Genomic DNA, 19,325 nt, shown 5'->3' with positions numbered 1-19,325 from the left:
AAGACGTTGGGTTCTTTATGCATTTTTTCCAAAGACAAAATGCCGCGCTGCGCCCATTTGCAAGTCCACAAAGCTAGCACAGTCCTAAGACGGTTTTTCATTTAAGCACTGTAGTACACCTGCCAAAAGGGCAGTGAAGCATTCCAGGACGAACTGCAGACCTAGCTGGAGGACGGGAGTGTGTGGAGCAAGCTCCAACTCCATCTCCCTGTTCCAGAAGTCTGTGGCCGGCAGTTATAGGAAGCGTGGAATGCAATCACATGAAAAGTAAAAACCCGTTTCAGGCATGTCAGAAGTGGGATTCGAACCCAGACCTGAACGCAGCACCTTAGACCACTCGGCCATCCTGACTCTGCCTTAGGCGCTTGCCTGAATCGGCTTAGAGGCTATGTTGGCAAGTCTTTGACCACACTTAAATCCTCTTGGATTTCCTAAAATGTCTCCACAGTCTTCCAGGAATATACTCTCGCGCATCCCACCCACCCCTCCTAACCCACCACCCTCCCCATCCATTTTAAAAATGTCACTTCATTCCCACTAGGCACAGTTAAAAGGACAACACATTGGGTTCTTTATGCATTTTTTCCAAAGGCAAAATGTCGCGGTGCGCCCGTTTGCATGTCCACAAGGCCGGCCCAGTCCAAAGATGGTTTTTCACTGGAGTTCACTTTCCCAAAAAAGAAGCGAGGAAATACAGGAAGCACTGGAAATCAACCATGAGGCCTGCAGTGCGTGCTCCAACTCCATCTCCCTGTTCCAGAAAGCCTTGGCCAGCAGTTATAGGACGCCTGGAATGTTACAATCAAATGAAAAGAAAAATTCTGTTACAGACATGTCAGAAGTGGGATTCGAACCCACGCCTCCAGAGGAGACTGCGACCTGAACGCAGCGTCTTAGACCACTCGGCCATCCTGACTCTGCCATTTGCACCCCTCAGATGCGGCTTAGAGGCAATGTTGGAAAGTCTCAAAGACCACCCGCCTAAAATCCTCTCCTATTGCATTAAAGTCTCCCAATTCCTCCCAAAAGAATAATCACAGGCAGGGCAGCACTCATACAATGACTACTGGCACAGACGTGCAGGGTTCAATCCCTATGTACAGCAGCTACTTGTCACAAGCACACATGAGTCTTTCATGTTTCTGCAGAACGGTGCTGCCTGCCACCTGTTAACAGACACAAGCAACTACACCTCAGGAAATAGGAAGGCAGGAGGCGGGCTGGTTTATGCAAATAAAAGCATGCACTGTGTCCAACCCTTCAGGAGGTTCAGGCAGTGTGCTAGAGCCTTCTTGGTCACAAGAGGTTGGGCACTAGTCCCGGGGAGCCTGTTTAGGCTGAAAGGACTGTGTATGGGCCGGCCTGATCTCCCTGTACTCCTGCACAGGACTCACTCTAAATGACAGGGCTAAAGAGTTCTGCCAGCAAAGCCTATATACAATGGCCGTTCGTGGCCGTTTGGGCAGGCAGGTGGTTGGTTGGGCAGAGGGCAAGGAGGAAGAACTGTGTTCACTCCTCTGCCTGCCTTTTTACCTCTCGCTTCCCCCCACTCACTCCTCCATCTGCCTCCCACTATGTCACACTAACTTTCCTCCTGACCTCCATTTCAAATAGGTCACTTCATTCCAACTAGGCCCAGTGAAAAGGACAAGACGTTGGGTTCTTTATGCATTTTTTCCAAAGACAAAATGCCGCGCTGCGCCCATTTGCAAGTCCACAAAGCTAGCACAGTCCTAAGACGGTTTTTCATTTAAGCACTGTAGTACACCTGCCAAAAGGGCAGTGAAGCATTCCAGGACGAACTGCAGACCTAGCTGGAGGACGGGAGTGTGTGGAGCAAGCTCCAACTCCATCTCCCTGTTCCAGAAGTCCGAGGCCGGCAGTTATAGGAAGCGTGGAATGCAATCACATGAAAAGTAAAAACCTGTTTCAGGCATGTCAGAAGTGGGATTCGAACCCAGACCTGAACGCAGCACCTTAGATCACTCGGCCATCCTGACTCTGCCTTAGGCGCTTGCCTGAATCGGCTTAGAGGCTATGTTGGCAAGTCTTTGACCACACTTAAATCCTCTTGGATTTCCTAAAATGTCTCCACAGTCTGCCAGGAATATACTCTTGCGCATCCCACCCACCCCTCCTAACCCACCACCCTCCCCATCCATTTTAAAAATGTCACTTCATTCCCACTAGGCCCAGTTAAAAGGACAACACATTGGGTTCTTTATGCATTTTTTCCAAAGGCAAAATGTCGCGGTGCGCCCGTTTGCATGTCCACAAGGCCGGCCCAGTCCAAAGATGGTTTTTCACTGGAGTTCACTTTCCCAAAAAAGAAGCGAGGAAATACAGGAAGCACTGGAAATCAACCATGAGGCCTGCAGTGCGTGCTCCAACTCCATCTCCCTGTTCCAGAAAGCCTTGGCCAGCAGTTATAGGACGCCTGGAATGTTACAATCAAATGAAAAGAAAAATTCTGTTACAGACATGTCAGAAGTGGGATTCGAACCCACGCCTCCAGAGGAGACTGCGACCTGAACGCAGCGCCTTAGACCACTCGGCCATCCTGACTCTGCCATTTGCACCCCTCAGATGCGGCTTAGAGGCAATGTTGGAAAGTCTCAAAGACCACCCGCCTAAAATCCTCTCCTATTGCATTAAAGTCTCCCAATTCCTCCCAAAAGAATAATCACAGGCAGGGCAGCACTCATACAACGACTACTGGCACAGACGTGCAGGGTTCAATCCCTATGTACAGCAGCTACTTGTCACAAGCACACATGAGTCTTTCATGTTTCTGCAGAACGGTGCTGCCTGCCACCTGTTAACAGACACAAGCAACTACACCTCAGGAAATAGGAAGGCAGGAGGCGGGCTGGTTTATGCAAATAAAAGCATGCACTGTGTCCAACCCTTCAGGAGGTTCAGGCAGTGTGCTAGAGCCTTCTTGGTCACAAGAGGTTGGGCACTAGTCCCGGGGAGCCTGTTTAGGCTGAAAGGACTGTGTATGGGCCGGCCTGATCTCCCTGTACTCCTGCACAGGACTCACTCTAAATGATAGGGCTAAAGAGTTCTGCCAGCAAAGCCTATATACAATGGCCGTTCGGGGCCGTTTGGGCAGACAGGTGGTTGGTTGGGCAGAGGGCGAGGAGGAAGAACTGTGTTCACTCCTCTGCCTGCCTTTTTACCTCTCGCTTCCCCCCACTCACTCCTCCATCTGCCTCCCACTATGTCACACTAACTTTCCTCCTGACCTCCATTTCAAATAGGTCACTTCATTCCAACTAGGCCCAGTGAAAAGGACAAGACGTTGGGTTCTTTATGCATTTTTTCCAAAGACAAAATGCTGCGCTGCGCCCATTTGCAAGTCCACAAAGCTAGCACAGTCCTAAGACGGTTTTTCATTTAAGCACTGTAGTACACCTGCCAAAAGGGCAGTGAAGCATTCCAGGACGAACTGCAGACCTAGCTGGAGGACGGGAGTGTGTGGAGCAAGCTCCAACTCCATCTCCCTGTTCCAGAAATCCGTGGCCGGCAGTTATAGGAAGCGTGGAATGCAATCACATGAAAAGTAAAAACCCATTTCAGGCATGTCAGAAGTGGGATTCGAACCCACGCCTCCAGAGGAGACTGCGACCTGAACGCAGCGCCTTAGACCACTCGGCCATCCTGACTCTGCCTTAGGCGCTCGCCTGAATCGGCTTAGAGGCTATGTTGGCAAGTCTTTGACCACACTTAAATCCTCTTGGATTTCCTAAAATGTCTCCACAGTCTGCCAGGAATATACTCTCGCGCATCCCACCCACCCCTCCTAACCCACCACCCTCCCCATCCATTTTAAAAATGTCACTTCATTCCCACTAGGCCCAGTTAAAAGGACAACACATTGGGTTCTTTATGCATTTTTTCCAAAGGCAAAATGTCGCGGTGCGCCCGTTTGCATGTCCACAAGGCCGGCCCAGTCCAAAGATGGTTTTTCACTGGAGTTCACTTTCCCAAAAAAGAAGCGAGGAAATACAGGAAGCACTGGAAATCAACCATGAGGCCTGCAGTGCGTGCTCCAACTCCATCTCCCTGTTCCAGAAAGCCTTGGCCAGCAGTTATAGGACGCCTGGAATGTTACAATCAAATGAAAAGAAAAAATCTGTTACAGACATGTCAGAGGTGGGATTCGAACCCACTGCGACCTGAACGCAGCGCCTTAGACCACTCGGCCATCCTGACTCTGCCGTTTGCACCCCTCAGATGCGGCTTAGAGGCAATGTTGGAAAGTCTCAAAGACCACCCGCCTAAAATCCTCTCCTATTGCATTAAAGTCTCCAAATTCCTCCCAAAAGAATAATCACAGGCAGGGCAGCACTCATACAACGACTACTGGCACAGACGTGCAGGGTTCAATCCCTATGTACAGCAGCTACTTGTCACAAGCACACATGAGTCTTTCATGTTTCTGCAGAACGGTGCTGCCTGCCACCTGTTAACAGACACGAGCAACTACACCTCAGGAAATAGGAAGGCAGGAGGCGGGCTGGTTTATGCAAATAAAAGCATGCACTGTGTCCAACCCTTCAGGAGGTTCAGGCAGTGTGCTAGAGCCTTCTTGGTCACAAGAGGTTGGGCACTAGTGCCGGGGAGCCTGTTTAGGCTGAAAGGACTGTGTATGGGCCGGCCTGATCTCCCTGTACTCCTGCACAGGACTCACTCTAAATTACAGGGCTAAAGAGTTCTGCCAGCAAAGCCTATATACAATGGCCGTTCGTGGCCGTTCGGGGCCGTTTGGGCAGGCAGGTGGTTGGTTGGGCAGAGGGCGAGGAGGAAGAACTGTGTTCACTCCTCTGCCTGCCTTTTTACCTCTCGCTTCCCCCCACTCACTCCTCCATCTGCCTCCCACTATGTCACACTAACTTTCCACCTGACCCCCATTTCAAATAGGTCACTTCATTCCAACTAGGCCCAGTGAAAAGGACAAGACGTTGGGTTCTTTATGCATTTTTTCCAAAGACAAAATGCCGCGCTGCGCCCATTTGCAAGTCCACAAAGCTAGCACAGTCCTAAGACGGTTTTTCATTTAAGCACTGTAGTACACCTGCCAAAAGGGCAGTCAAGCATTCCAGGACCAACTGCAGACCTAGCTGGAGGACGGGAGTGTGTGGAGCAAGCTCCAACTCCATCTCCCTGTTCCAGAAATCCGTGGCCGGCAGTTATAGGAAGCGTGGAATGCAATCACATGAAAAGTAAAAACCCATTTCAGGCATGTCAGAAGTGGGATTCGAACCCACGCCTCCAGAGGAGACTGCGACCTGAACGCAGCGCCTTAGACCACTCGGCCATCCTGACTCTGCCTTAGGCGCTCGCCTGAATCGGCTTAGAGGCTATGTTGGCAAGTCTTTGACCACACTTAAATCCTCTTGGATTTCCTAAAATGTCTCCACAGTCTGCCAGGAATATACTCTCGCGCATCCCACCCACCCCTCCTAACCCACCACCCTCCCCATCCATTTTAAAAATGTCACTTCATTCCCACTAGGCCCAGTTAAAAGGACAACACATTGGGTTCTTTATGCATTTTTTCCAAAGGCAAAATGTCGCGGTGCGCCCGTTTGCATGTCCACAAGGCCGGCCCAGTCCAAAGATGGTTTTTCACTGGAGTTCACTTTCCCAAAAAAGAAGCGAGGAAATACAGGAAGCACTGGAAATCAACCATGAGGCCTGCAGTGCGTGCTCCAACTCCATCTCCCTGTTCCAGAAAGCCTTGGCCAGCAGTTATAGGACGCCTGGAATGTTACAATCAAATGAAAAGAAAAAATCTGTTACAGACATGTCAGAGGTGGGATTCGAACCCACTGCGACCTGAACGCAGCGCCTTAGACCACTCGGCCATCCTGACTCTGCCATTTGCACCCCTCAGATGCGGCTTAGAGGCAATGTTGGAAAGTCTCAAAGACCACCCGCCTAAAATCCTCTCCTATTGCATTAAAGTCTCCCAATTCCTCCCAAAAGAATAATCACAGGCAGGGCAGCACTCATACAACGACTACTGGCACAGACGTGCAGGGTTCAATCCCTATGTACAGCAGCTACTTGTCACAAGCACACATGAGTCTTTCATGTTTCTGCAGAACGGTGCTGCCTGCCACCTGTTAACAGACACAAGCAACTACACCTCAGGAAATAGGAAGGCAGGAGGCGGGCTGGTTTATGCAAATAAAAGCATGCACTGTGTCCAACCCTTCAGGAGGTTCAGGCAGTGTGCTAGAGCCTTCTTGGTCACAAGAGGTTGGGCACTAGTCCCGGGGAGCCTGTTTAGGCTGAAAGGACTGTGTATGGGCCGGCCTGATCTCCCTGTACTCCTGCACAGGACTCACTCTAAATGACAGGGCTAGAGAGTTCTGCCAGCAAAGCCTATATACAATGGCCGTTCGTGGCCGTTTGGGCAGGCAGGTGGTTGGTTGGGCAGAGGGCGAGGAGGAAGAACTGTGTTCACTCCTCTGCCTGCCTTTTTACCTCTCGCTTCCCCCCACTCACTCCTCCATCTGCCTCCCACTATGTCACACTAACTTTCCTCCTGACCTCCATTTCAAATAGGTCACTTCATTCCAACTAGGCCCAGTGAAAAGGACAAGACGTTGGGTTCTTTATGCATTTTTTCCAAAGACAAAATGCCGCGCTGCGCCCATTTGCAAGTCCACAAAGCTAGCACAGTCCTAAGACGGTTTTTCATTTAAGCACTGTAGTACACCTGCCAAAAGGGCAGTGAAGCATTCCAGGACGAACTGCAGACCTAGCTGGAGGACGGGAGTGTGTGGAGCAAGCTCCAACTCCATCTCCCTGTTCCAGAAGTCCGAGGCCGGCAGTTATAGGAAGCGTGGAATGCAATCACATGAAAAGTAAAAACCCGTTTCAGGCATGTCAGAAGTGGGATTCGAACCCAGACCTGAACGCAGCACCTTAGATCACTCGGCCATCCTGACTCTGCCTTAGGCGCTTGCCTGAATCGGCTTAGAGGCTATGTTGGCAAGTCTTTGACCACACTTAAATCCTCTTGGATTTCCTAAAATGTCTCCACAGTCTGCCAGGAATATACTCTTGCGCATCCCACCCACCCCTCCTAACCCACCACCCTCCCCATCCATTTTAAAAATGTCACTTCATTCCCACTAGGCCCAGTTAAAAGGACAACACATTGGGTTCTTTATGCATTTTTTCCAAAGGCAAAATGTCGCGGTGCGCCCGTTTGCATGTCCACAAGGCCGGCCCAGTCCAAAGATGGTTTTTCACTGGAGTTCACTTTCCCAAAAAAGAAGCGAGGAAATACAGGAAGCACTGGAAATCAACCATGAGGCCTGCAGTGCGTGCTCCAACTCCATCTCCCTGTTCCAGAAAGCCTTGGCCAGCAGTTATAGGACGCCTGGAATGTTACAATCAAATGAAAAGAAAAATTCTGTTACAGACATGTCAGAAGTGGGATTCGAACCCACGCCTCCAGAGGAGACTGCGACCTGAACGCAGCGCCTTAGACCACTCGGCCATCCTGACTCTGCCATTTGCACCCCTCAGATGCGGCTTAGAGGCAATGTTGGAAAGTCTCAAAGACCACCCGCCTAAAATCCTCTCCTATTGCATTAAAGTCTCCCAATTCCTCCCAAAAGAATAATCACAGGCAGGGCAGCACTCATACAACGACTACTGGCACAGACGTGCAGGGTTCAATCCCTATGTACAGCAGCTACTTGTCACAAGCACACATGAGTCTTTCATGTTTCTGCAGAACGGTGCTGCCTGCCACCTGTTAACAGACACAAGCAACTACACCTCAGGAAATAGGAAGGCAGGAGGCGGGCTGGTTTATGCAAATAAAAGCATGCACTGTGTCCAACCCTTCAGGAGGTTCAGGCAGTGTGCTAGAGCCTTCTTGGTCACAAGAGGTTGGGCACTAGTCCCGGGGAGCCTGTTTAGGCTGAAAGGACTGTGTATGGGCCGGCCTGATCTCCCTGTACTCCTGCACAGGACTCACTCTAAATGATAGGGCTAAAGAGTTCTGCCAGCAAAGCCTATATACAATGGCCGTTCGGGGCCGTTTGGGCAGACAGGTGGTTGGTTGGGCAGAGGGCGAGGAGGAAGAACTGTGTTCACTCCTCTGCCTGCCTTTTTACCTCTCGCTTCCCCCCACTCACTCCTCCATCTGCCTCCCACTATGTCACACTAACTTTCCTCCTGACCTCCATTTCAAATAGGTCACTTCATTCCAACTAGGCCCAGTGAAAAGGACAAGACGTTGGGTTCTTTATGCATTTTTTCCAAAGACAAAATGCTGCGCTGCGCCCATTTGCAAGTCCACAAAGCTAGCACAGTCCTAAGACGGTTTTTCATTTAAGCACTGTAGTACACCTGCCAAAAGGGCAGTGAAGCATTCCAGGACGAACTGCAGACCTAGCTGGAGGACGGGAGTGTGTGGAGCAAGCTCCAACTCCATCTCCCTGTTCCAGAAGTCCGTGGCCGGCAGTTATAGGAAGCGTGGAATGCAATCACATGAAAAGTAAAAACCCGTTTCAGGCATGTCAGAAGTGGGATTCGAACCCAGACCTGAACGCAGCACCTTAGACCACTCGGCCATCCTGACTCTGCCTTAGGCGCTCGCCTGAATCGGCTTAGAGGCTATGTTGGCAAGTCTTTGACCACACTTAAATCCTCTTGGATTTCCTAAAATGTCTCCACAGTCTGCCAGGAATATACTCTCGCGCATCCCACCCACCCCTCCTAACCCACCACCCTCCCCATCCATTTTAAAAATGTCACTTCATTCCCACTAGGCCCAGTTAAAAGGACAACACATTGGGTTCTTTATGCATTTTTTCCAAAGGCAAAATGTCGCGGTGCGCCCGTTTGCATGTCCACAAGGCCGGCCCAGTCCAAAGATGGTTTTTCACTGGAGTTCACTTTCCCAAAAAAGAAGCGAGGAAATACAGGAAGCACTGGAAATCAACCATGAGGCCTGCAGTGCGTGCTCCAACTCCATCTCCCTGTTCCAGAAAGCCTTGGCCAGCAGTTATAGGACGCCTGGAATGTTACAATCAAATGAAAAGAAAAATTCTGTTACAGACATGTCAGAAGTGGGATTCGAACCCACGCTTCCAGAGGAGACTGCGACCTGAACGCAGCGCCTTAGACCACTCGGCCATCCTGACTCTGCCATTTGCACCCCTCAGATGCGGCTTAGAGGCAATGTTGGAAAGTCTCAAAGACCACCCGCCTAAAATCCTCTCCTATTGCATTAAAGTCTCCCAATTCCTCCCAAAAGAATAATCACAGGCAGGGCAGCACTCATACAACGACTACTGGCACAGACGTGCAGGGTTCAATCCCTATGTACAGCAGCTACTTGTCACAAGCACACATGAGTCTTTCATGTTTCTGCAGAACGGTGCTGCCTGCCACCTGTTAACAGACACAAGCAACTACACCTCAGGAAATAGGAAGGCAGGAGGCGGGCTGGTTTATGCAAATAAAAGCATGCACTGTGTCCAACCCTTCAGGAGGTTCAGGCAGTGTGCTAGAGCCTTCTTGGTCACAAGAGGTTGGGCACTAGTCCCGGGGAGCCTGTTTAGGCTGAAAGGACTGTGTATGGGCCGGCCTGATCTCCCTGTACTCCTGCACAGGACTCACTCTAAATGACAGGGCTAAAGAGTTCTGCCAGCAAAGCCTATATACAATGGCCGTTCGTGGCCGTTTGGGCAGGCAGGTGGTTGGTTGGGCAGAGGGCGAGGAGGAAGAACTGTGTTCACTCCTCTGCCTGCCTTTTTACCTCTCGCTTCCCCCCACTCACTCCTCCATCTGCCTCCCACTATGTCACACTAACTTTCCACCTGACCCCCATTTCAAATAGGTCACTTCATTCCAACTAGGCCCAGTGAAAAGGACAAGACGTTGGGTTCTTTATGCATTTTTTCCAAAGACAAAATGCCGCGCTGCGCCCATTTGCAAGTCCACAAAGCTAGCACAGTCCTAAGACGGTTTTTCATTTAAGCACTGTAGTACACCTGCCAAAAGGGCAGTGAAGCATTCCAGGACGAACTGCAGACCTAGCTGGAGGACGGGAGTGTGTGGAGCAAGCTCCAACTCCATCTCCCTGTTCCAGAAGTCTGTGGCCGGCAGTTATAGGAAGCGTGGAATGCAATCACATGAAAAGTAAAAACCCGTTTCAGGCATGTCAGAAGTGGGATTCGAACCCAGACCTGAACGCAGCACCTTAGACCACTCGGCCATCCTGACTCTGCCTTAGGCGCTTGCCTGAATCGGCTTAGAGGCTATGTTGGCAAGTCTTTGACCACACTTAAATCCTCTTGGATTTCCTAAAATGTCTCCACAGTCTTCCAGGAATATACTCTCGCGCATCCCACCCACCCCTCCTAACCCACCACCCTCCCCATCCATTTTAAAAATGTCACTTCATTCCCACTAGGCACAGTTAAAAGGACAACACATTGGGTTCTTTATGCATTTTTTCCAAAGGCAAAATGTCGCGGTGCGCCCGTTTGCATGTCCACAAGGCCGGCCCAGTCCAAAGATGGTTTTTCACTGGAGTTCACTTTCCCAAAAAAGAAGCGAGGAAATACAGGAAGCACTGGAAATCAACCATGAGGCCTGCAGTGCGTGCTCCAACTCCATCTCCCTGTTCCAGAAAGCCTTGGCCAGCAGTTATAGGACGCCTGGAATGTTACAATCAAATGAAAAGAAAAATTCTGTTACAGACATGTCAGAAGTGGGATTCGAACCCACGCCTCCAGAGGAGACTGCGACCTGAACGCAGCGTCTTAGACCACTCGGCCATCCTGACTCTGCCATTTGCACCCCTCAGATGCGGCTTAGAGGCAATGTTGGAAAGTCTCAAAGACCACCCGCCTAAAATCCTCTCCTATTGCATTAAAGTCTCCCAATTCCTCCCAAAAGAATAATCACAGGCAGGGCAGCACTCATACAATGACTACTGGCACAGACGTGCAGGGTTCAATCCCTATGTACAGCAGCTACTTGTCACAAGCACACATGAGTCTTTCATGTTTCTGCAGAACGGTGCTGCCTGCCACCTGTTAACAGACACAAGCAACTACACCTCAGGAAATAGGAAGGCAGGAGGCGGGCTGGTTTATGCAAATAAAAGCATGCACTGTGTCCAACCCTTCAGGAGGTTCAGGCAGTGTGCTAGAGCCTTCTTGGTCACAAGAGGTTGGGCACTAGTCCCGGGGAGCCTGTTTAGGCTGAAAGGACTGTGTATGGGCCGGCCTGATCTCCCTGTACTCCTGCACAGGACTCACTCTAAATGACAGGGCTAAAGAGTTCTGCCAGCAAAGCCTATATACAATGGCCGTTCGTGGCCGTTTGGGCAGGCAGGTGGTTGGTTGGGCAGAGGGCAAGGAGGAAGAACTGTGTTCACTCCTCTGCCTGCCTTTTTACCTCTCGCTTCCCCCCACTCACTCCTCCATCTGCCTCCCACTATGTCACACTAACTTTCCTCCTGACCTCCATTTCAAATAGGTCACTTCATTCCAACTAGGCCCAGTGAAAAGGACAAGACGTTGGGTTCTTTATGCATTTTTTCCAAAGACAAAATGCCGCGCTGCGCCCATTTGCAAGTCCACAAAGCTAGCACAGTCCTAAGACGGTTTTTCATTTAAGCACTGTAGTACACCTGCCAAAAGGGCAGTGAAGCATTCCAGGACGAACTGCAGACCTAGCTGGAGGACGGGAGTGTGTGGAGCAAGCTCCAACTCCATCTCCCTGTTCCAGAAGTCCGAGGCCGGCAGTTATAGGAAGCGTGGAATGCAATCACATGAAAAGTAAAAACCTGTTTCAGGCATGTCAGAAGTGGGATTCGAACCCAGACCTGAACGCAGCACCTTAGATCACTCGGCCATCCTGACTCTGCCTTAGGCGCTTGCCTGAATCGGCTTAGAGGCTATGTTGGCAAGTCTTTGACCACACTTAAATCCTCTTGGATTTCCTAAAATGTCTCCACAGTCTGCCAGGAATATACTCTTGCGCATCCCACCCACCCCTCCTAACCCACCACCCTCCCCATCCATTTTAAAAATGTCACTTCATTCCCACTAGGCCCAGTTAAAAGGACAACACATTGGGTTCTTTATGCATTTTTTCCAAAGGCAAAATGTCGCGGTGCGCCCGTTTGCATGTCCACAAGGCCGGCCCAGTCCAAAGATGGTTTTTCACTGGAGTTCACTTTCCCAAAAAAGAAGCGAGGAAATACAGGAAGCACTGGAAATCAACCATGAGGCCTGCAGTGCGTGCTCCAACTCCATCTCCCTGTTCCAGAAAGCCTTGGCCAGCAGTTATAGGACGCCTGGAATGTTACAATCAAATGAAAAGAAAAATTCTGTTACAGACATGTCAGAAGTGGGATTCGAACCCACGCCTCCAGAGGAGACTGCGACCTGAACGCAGCGCCTTAGACCACTCGGCCATCCTGACTCTGCCATTTGCACCCCTCAGATGCGGCTTAGAGGCAATGTTGGAAAGTCTCAAAGACCACCCGCCTAAAATCCTCTCCTATTGCATTAAAGTCTCCCAATTCCTCCCAAAAGAATAATCACAGGCAGGGCAGCACTCATACAACGACTACTGGCACAGACGTGCAGGGTTCAATCCCTATGTACAGCAGCTACTTGTCACAAGCACACATGAGTCTTTCATGTTTCTGCAGAACGGTGCTGCCTGCCACCTGTTAACAGACACAAGCAACTACACCTCAGGAAATAGGAAGGCAGGAGGCGGGCTGGTTTATGCAAATAAAAGCATGCACTGTGTCCAACCCTTCAGGAGGTTCAGGCAGTGTGCTAGAGCCTTCTTGGTCACAAGAGGTTGGGCACTAGTCCCGGGGAGCCTGTTTAGGCTGAAAGGACTGTGTATGGGCCGGCCTGATCTCCCTGTACTCCTGCACAGGACTCACTCTAAATGATAGGGCTAAAGAGTTCTGCCAGCAAAGCCTATATACAATGGCCGTTCGGGGCCGTTTGGGCAGACAGGTGGTTGGTTGGGCAGAGGGCGAGGAGGAAGAACTGTGTTCACTCCTCTGCCTGCCTTTTTACCTCTCGCTTCCCCCCACTCACTCCTCCATCTGCCTCCCACTATGTCACACTAACTTTCCTCCTGACCTCCATTTCAAATAGGTCACTTCATTCCAACTAGGCCCAGTGAAAAGGACAAGACGTTGGGTTCTTTATGCATTTTTTCCAAAGACAAAATGCTGCGCTGCGCCCATTTGCAAGTCCACAAAGCTAGCACAGTCCTAAGACGGTTTTTCATTTAAGCACTGTAGTACACCTGCCAAAAGGGCAGTGAAGCATTCCAGGACGAACTGCAGACCTAGCTGGAGGACGGGAGTGTGTGGAGCAAGCTCCAACTCCATCTCCCTGTTCCAGAAATCCGTGGCCGGCAGTTATAGGAAGCGTGGAATGCAATCACATGAAAAGTAAAAACCCATTTCAGGCATGTCAGAAGTGGGATTCGAACCCACGCCTCCAGAGGAGACTGCGACCTGAACGCAGCGCCTTAGACCACTCGGCCATCCTGACTCTGCCTTAGGCGCTCGCCTGAATCGGCTTAGAGGCTATGTTGGCAAGTCTTTGACCACACTTAAATCCTCTTGGATTTCCTAAAATGTCTCCACAGTCTGCCAGGAATATACTCTCGCGCATCCCACCCACCCCTCCTAACCCACCACCCTCCCCATCCATTTTAAAAATGTCACTTCATTCCCACTAGGCCCAGTTAAAAGGACAACACATTGGGTTCTTTATGCATTTTTTCCAAAGGCAAAATGTCGCGGTGCGCCCGTTTGCATGTCCACAAGGCCGGCCCAGTCCAAAGATGGTTTTTCACTGGAGTTCACTTTCCCAAAAAAGAAGCGAGGAAATACAGGAAGCACTGGAAATCAACCATGAGGCCTGCAGTGCGTGCTCCAACTCCATCTCCCTGTTCCAGAAAGCCTTGGCCAGCAGTTATAGGACGCCTGGAATGTTACAATCAAATGAAAAGAAAAAATCTGTTACAGACATGTCAGAGGTGGGATTCGAACCCACTGCGACCTGAACGCAGCGCCTTAGACCACTCGGCCATCCTGACTCTGCCGTTTGCACCCCTCAGATGCGGCTTAGAGGCAATGTTGGAAAGTCTCAAAGACCACCCGCCTAAAATCCTCTCCTATTGCATTAAAGTCTCCAAATTCCTCCCAAAAGAATAATCACAGGCAGGGCAGCACTCATACAACGACTACTGGCACAGACGTGCAGGGTTCAATCCCTATGTACAGCAGCTACTTGTCACAAGCACACATGAGTCTTTCATGTTTCTGCAGAACGGTGCTGCCTGCCACCTGTTAACAGACACGAGCAACTACACCTCAGGAAATAGGAAGGCAGGAGGCGGGCTGGTTTATGCAAATAAAAGCATGCACTGTGTCCAACCCTTCAGGAGGTTCAGGCAGTGTGCTAGAGCCTTCTTGGTCACAAGAGGTTGGGCACTAGTGCCGGGGAGCCTGTTTAGGCTGAAAGGACTGTGTATGGGCCGGCCTGATCTCCCTGTACTCCTGCACAGGACTCACTCTAAATTACAGGGCTAAAGAGTTCTGCCAGCAAAGCCTATATACAATGGCCGTTCGTGGCCGTTTGGGCAGGCAGGTGGTTGGTTGGGCAGAGGGCGAGGAGGAAGAACTGTGTTCACTCCTCTGCCTGCCTTTTTACCTCTCGCTTCCCCCCACTCACTCCTCCATCTGCCTCCCACTATGTCACACTAACTTTCCACCTGACCCCCATTTCAAATAGGTCACTTCATTCCAACTAGGCCCAGTGAAAAGGACAAGACGTTGGGTTCTTTATGCATTTTTTCCAAAGACAAAATGCCGCGCTGCGCCCATTTGCAAGTCCACAAAGCTAGCACAGTCCTAAGACGGTTTTTCATTTAAGCACTGTAGTACACCTGCCAAAAGGGCAGTCAAGCATTCCAGGACCAACTGCAGACCTAGCTGGAGGACGGGAGTGTGTGGAGCAAGCTCCAACTCCATCTCCCTGTTCCAGAAATCCGTGGCCGGCAGTTATAGGAAGCGTGGAATGCAATCACATGAAAAGTAAAAACCCATTTCAGGCATGTCAGAAGTGGGATTCGAACCCACGCCTCCAGAGGAGACTGCGACCTGAACGCAGCGCCTTAGACCACTCGGCCATCCTGACTCTGCCTTAGGCGCTCGCCTGAATCGGCTTAGAGGCTATGTTGGCAAGTCTTTGACCACACTTAAATCCTCTTGGATTTCCTAAAATGTCTCCACAGTCTGCCAGGAATATACTCTCGCGCATCCCACCCACCCCTCCTAACCCACCACCCTCCCCATCCATTTTAAAAATGTCACTTCATTCCCACTAGGCCCAGTTAAAAGGACAACACATTGGGTTCTTTATGCATTTTTTCCAAAGGCAAAATGTCGCGGTGCGCCCGTTTGCATGTCCACAAGGCCGGCCCAGTCCAAAGATGGTTTTTCACTGGAGTTCACTTTCCCAAAAAAGAAGCGAGGAAATACAGGAAGCACTGGAAATCAACCATGAGGCCTGCAGTGCGTGCTCCAACTCCATCTCCCTGTTCCAGAAAGCCTTGGCCAGCAGTTATAGGACGCCTGGAATGTTACAATCAAATGAAAAGAAAAAATCTGTTACAGACATGTCAGAGGTGGGATTCGAACCCACGCCTCCAGCGGAGACTGCGACCTGAACGCAGCGCCTTAGACCACTCGGCCATCCTGACTCTGCCGTTTGCACCCCTCAGATGCGGCTTAGAGGCAATGTTGGAAAGTCTCAAAGACCACCCGCCTAAAATCCTCTCCTATTGCATTAAAGTCTCCAAATTCCTCCCAAAAGAATAATCACAGGCAGGGCAGCACTCATACAACGACTACTGGCACAGACGTGCAGGGTTCAATCCCTATGTACAGCAGCTACTTGTCACAAGCACACATGAGTCTTTCATGTTTCTGCAGAACGGTGCTGCCTGCCACCTGTTAACAGACACAAGCAACTACACCTCAGGAAATAGGAAGGCAGGAGGCGGGCTGGTTTATGCAAATAAAAGCATGCACTGTGTCCAACCCTTCAGGAGGTTCAGGCAGTGTGCTAGAGCCTTCTTGGTCACAAGAGGTTGGGCACTAGTGCCGGGGAGCCTGTTTAGGCTGAAAGGACTGTGTATGGGCCGGCCTGATCTCCCTGTACTCCTGCACAGGACTCACTCTAAATTACAGGGCTAAAGAGTTCTGCCAGCAAAGCCTATATACAATGGCCGTTCGTGGCCGTTCGGGGCCGTTTGGGCAGGCAGGTGGTTGGTTGGGCAGAGGGCGAGGAGGAAGAACTGTGTTCACTCCTCTGCCTGCCTTTTTACCTCTCGCTTCCCCCCACTCACTCCTCCATCTGCCTCCCACTATGTCACACTAACTTTCCACCTGACCCCCATTTCAAATAGGTCACTTCATTCCAACTAGGCCCAGTGAAAAGGACAAGACGTTGGGTTCTTTATGCATTTTTTCCAAAGACAAAATGCCGCGCTGCGCCCATTTGCAAGTCCACAAAGCTAGCACAGTCCTAAGACGGTTTTTCATTTAAGCACTGTAGTACACCTGCCAAAAGGGCAGTCAAGCATTCCAGGACCAACTGCAGACCTAGCTGGAGGACGGGAGTGTGTGGAGCAAGCTCCAACTCCATCTCCCTGTTCCAGAAATCCGTGGCCGGCAGTTATAGGAAGCGTGGAATGCAATCACATGAAAAGTAAAAACCCATTTCAGGCATGTCAGAAGTGGGATTCGAACCCACGCCTCCAGAGGAGACTGCGACCTGAACGCAGCGCCTTAGACCACTCGGCCATCCTGACTCTGCCTTAGGCGCTCGCCTGAATCGGCTTAGAGGCTATGTTGGCAAGTCTTTGACCACACTTAAATCCTCTTGGATTTCCTAAAATGTCTCCACAGTCTGCCAGGAATATACTCTCGCGCATCCCACCCACCCCTCCTAACCCACCACCCTCCCCATCCATTTTAAAAATGTCACTTCATTCCCACTAGGCCCAGTTAAAAGGACAACACATTGGGTTCTTTATGCATTTTTTCCAAAGGCAAAATGTCGCGGTGCGCCCGTTTGCATGTCCACAAGGCCGGCCCAGTCCAAAGATGGTTTTTCACTGGAGTTCACTTTCCCAAAAAAGAAGCGAGGAAATACAGGAAGCACTGGAAATCAACCATGAGGCCTGCAGTGCGTGCTCCAACTCCATCTCCCTGTTCCAGAAAGCCTTGGCCAGCAGTTATAGGACGCCTGGAATGTTACAATCAAATGAAAAGAAAAAATCTGTTACAGACATGTCAGAGGTGGGATTCGAACCCACTGCGACCTGAACGCAGCGCCTTAGACCACTCGGCCATCCTGACTCTGCCATTTGCACCCCTCAGATGCGGCTTAGAGGCAATGTTGGAAAGTCTCAAAGACCACCCGCCTAAAATCCTCTCCTATTGCATTAAAGTCTCCCAATTCCTCCCAAAAGAATAATCACAGGCAGGGCAGCACTCATACAACGACTACTGGCACAGACGTGCAGGGTTCAATCCCTATGTACAGCAGCTACTTGTCACAAGCACACATGAGTCTTTCATGTTTCTGCAGAACGGTGCTGCCTGCCACCTGTTAACAGACACAAGCAACTACACCTCAGGAAATAGGAAGGCAGGAGGCGGGCTGGTTTATGCAAATAAAAGCATGCACTGTGTCCAACCCTTCAGGAGGTTCAGGCAGTGTGCTAGAGCCTTCTTGGTCACAAGAGGTTGGGCACTAGTGCCGGGGAGCCTGTTTAGGCTGAAAGGACTGTGTATGGGCCGGCCTGATCTCCCTGTACTCCTGCACAGGACTCACTCTAAATTACAGGGCTAAAGAGTTCTGCCAGCAAAGCCTATATACAATGGCCGTTCGTGGCCGTTCGGGGCCGTTTGGGCAGGCAGGTGGTTGGTTGGGCAGAGGGCGAGGAGGAAGAACTGTGTTCACTCCTCTGCCTGCCTTTTTACCTCTCGCTTCCCCCCACTCACTCCTCCATCTGCCTCCCACTATGTCACACTAACTTTCCACCTGACCCCCATTTCAAATAGGTCACTTCATTCCAACTAGGCCCAGTGAAAAGGACAAGACGTTGGGTTCTTTATGCATTTTTTCCAAAGACAAAATGCCGCGCTGCGCCCATTTGCAAGTCCACAAAGCTAGCACAGTCCTAAGACGGTTTTTCATTTAAGCACTGTAGTACACCTGCCAAAAGGGCAGTCAAGCATTCCAGGACCAACTGCAGACCTAGCTGGAGGACGGGAGTGTGTGGAGCAAGCTCCAACTCCATCTCCCTGTTCCAGAAATCCGTGGCCGGCAGTTATAGGAAGCGTGGAATGCAATCACATGAAAAGTAAAAACCCATTTCAGGCATGTCAGAAGTGGGATTCGAACCCACGCCTCCAGAGGAGACTGCGACCTGAACGCAGCGCCTTAGACCACTCGGCCATCCTGACTCTGCCTTAGGCGCTCGCCTGAATCGGCTTAGAGGCTATGTTGGCAAGTCTTTGACCACACTTAAATCCTCTTGGATTTCCTAAAATGTCTCCACAGTCTGCCAGGAATATACTCTCGCGCATCCCACCCACCCCTCCTAACCCACCACCCTCCCCATCCATTTTAAAAATGTCACTTCATTCCCACTAGGCCCAGTTAAAAGGACAACACATTGGGTTCTTTATGCATTTTTTCCAAAGGCAAAATGTCGCGGTGCGCCCGTTTGCATGTCCACAAGGCCGGCCCAGTCCAAAGATGGTTTTTCACTGGAGTTCACTTTCCCAAAAAAGAAGCGAGGAAATACAGGAAGCACTGGAAATCAACCATGAGGCCTGCAGTGCGTGCTCCAACTCCATCTCCCTGTTCCAGAAAGCCTTGGCCAGCAGTTATAGGACGCCTGGAATGTTACAATCAAATGAAAAGAAAAAATCTGTTACAGACATGTCAGAGGTGGGATTCGAACCCACTGCGACCTGAACGCAGCGCCTTAGACCACTCGGCCATCCTGACTCTGCCATTTGCACCCCTCAGATGCGGCTTAGAGGCAATGTTGGAAAGTCTCAAAGACCACCCGCCTAAAATCCTCTCCTATTGCATTAAAGTCTCCCAATTCCTCCCAAAAGAATAATCACAGGCAGGGCAGCACTCATACAACGACTACTGGCACAGACGTGCAGGGTTCAATCCCTATGTACAGCAGCTACTTGTCAC

At 50.5% G+C, this 19,325-nt stretch overlaps 13 non-coding genes across 13 annotated transcripts; all 13 read right to left on the bottom strand.

Annotated features, from left to right (window-relative positions):
* Window positions 1-833: 833 nt before the first annotated feature.
* TRNAL-CAG (transfer RNA leucine (anticodon CAG)) lies at window positions 834-916 on the bottom strand. The gene has a single exon. It is a non-coding gene; the product is annotated as a tRNA-Leu (tRNA).
* Window positions 917-2,482: 1,566 nt separating this feature from the next.
* TRNAL-CAG (transfer RNA leucine (anticodon CAG)) lies at window positions 2,483-2,565 on the bottom strand. The gene has a single exon. It is a non-coding gene; the product is annotated as a tRNA-Leu (tRNA).
* A 1,020-nt stretch (window positions 2,566-3,585) lies between these two features.
* Window positions 3,586-3,668, bottom strand: TRNAL-CAG (transfer RNA leucine (anticodon CAG)). The gene has a single exon. It is a non-coding gene; the product is annotated as a tRNA-Leu (tRNA).
* Window positions 3,669-5,248: 1,580 nt separating this feature from the next.
* On the bottom strand, window positions 5,249-5,331 carry TRNAL-CAG (transfer RNA leucine (anticodon CAG)). Its single transcript has one exon. It is a non-coding gene; the product is annotated as a tRNA-Leu (tRNA).
* A 2,116-nt stretch (window positions 5,332-7,447) lies between these two features.
* Window positions 7,448-7,530, bottom strand: TRNAL-CAG (transfer RNA leucine (anticodon CAG)). The gene has a single exon. It is a non-coding gene; the product is annotated as a tRNA-Leu (tRNA).
* A 1,566-nt stretch (window positions 7,531-9,096) lies between these two features.
* On the bottom strand, window positions 9,097-9,179 carry TRNAL-CAG (transfer RNA leucine (anticodon CAG)). The gene has a single exon. It is a non-coding gene; the product is annotated as a tRNA-Leu (tRNA).
* A 1,566-nt stretch (window positions 9,180-10,745) lies between these two features.
* Window positions 10,746-10,828, bottom strand: TRNAL-CAG (transfer RNA leucine (anticodon CAG)). Its single transcript has one exon. It is a non-coding gene; the product is annotated as a tRNA-Leu (tRNA).
* Window positions 10,829-12,394: 1,566 nt separating this feature from the next.
* On the bottom strand, window positions 12,395-12,477 carry TRNAL-CAG (transfer RNA leucine (anticodon CAG)). The gene has a single exon. It is a non-coding gene; the product is annotated as a tRNA-Leu (tRNA).
* Window positions 12,478-13,497: 1,020 nt separating this feature from the next.
* Window positions 13,498-13,580, bottom strand: TRNAL-CAG (transfer RNA leucine (anticodon CAG)). The gene has a single exon. It is a non-coding gene; the product is annotated as a tRNA-Leu (tRNA).
* Window positions 13,581-15,150: 1,570 nt separating this feature from the next.
* TRNAL-CAG (transfer RNA leucine (anticodon CAG)) lies at window positions 15,151-15,233 on the bottom strand. Its single transcript has one exon. It is a non-coding gene; the product is annotated as a tRNA-Leu (tRNA).
* Window positions 15,234-15,715: 482 nt separating this feature from the next.
* On the bottom strand, window positions 15,716-15,798 carry TRNAL-CAG (transfer RNA leucine (anticodon CAG)). Its single transcript has one exon. It is a non-coding gene; the product is annotated as a tRNA-Leu (tRNA).
* A 1,030-nt stretch (window positions 15,799-16,828) lies between these two features.
* Window positions 16,829-16,911, bottom strand: TRNAL-CAG (transfer RNA leucine (anticodon CAG)). Its single transcript has one exon. It is a non-coding gene; the product is annotated as a tRNA-Leu (tRNA).
* Window positions 16,912-18,491: 1,580 nt separating this feature from the next.
* TRNAL-CAG (transfer RNA leucine (anticodon CAG)) lies at window positions 18,492-18,574 on the bottom strand. Its single transcript has one exon. It is a non-coding gene; the product is annotated as a tRNA-Leu (tRNA).
* Window positions 18,575-19,325: the final 751 nt, after the last annotated feature.

The sequence above is a fragment of the Ambystoma mexicanum genome, chromosome 11 (genome assembly GCF_040938575.1).
Source record: "Ambystoma mexicanum isolate Mex_15411 chromosome 11, UKY_AmexF1_1, whole genome shotgun sequence".
Taxonomy (NCBI): domain Eukaryota; kingdom Metazoa; phylum Chordata; class Amphibia; order Caudata; family Ambystomatidae; genus Ambystoma; species Ambystoma mexicanum.
This window is presented reverse-complemented; position numbering and strand designations above follow the sequence as displayed.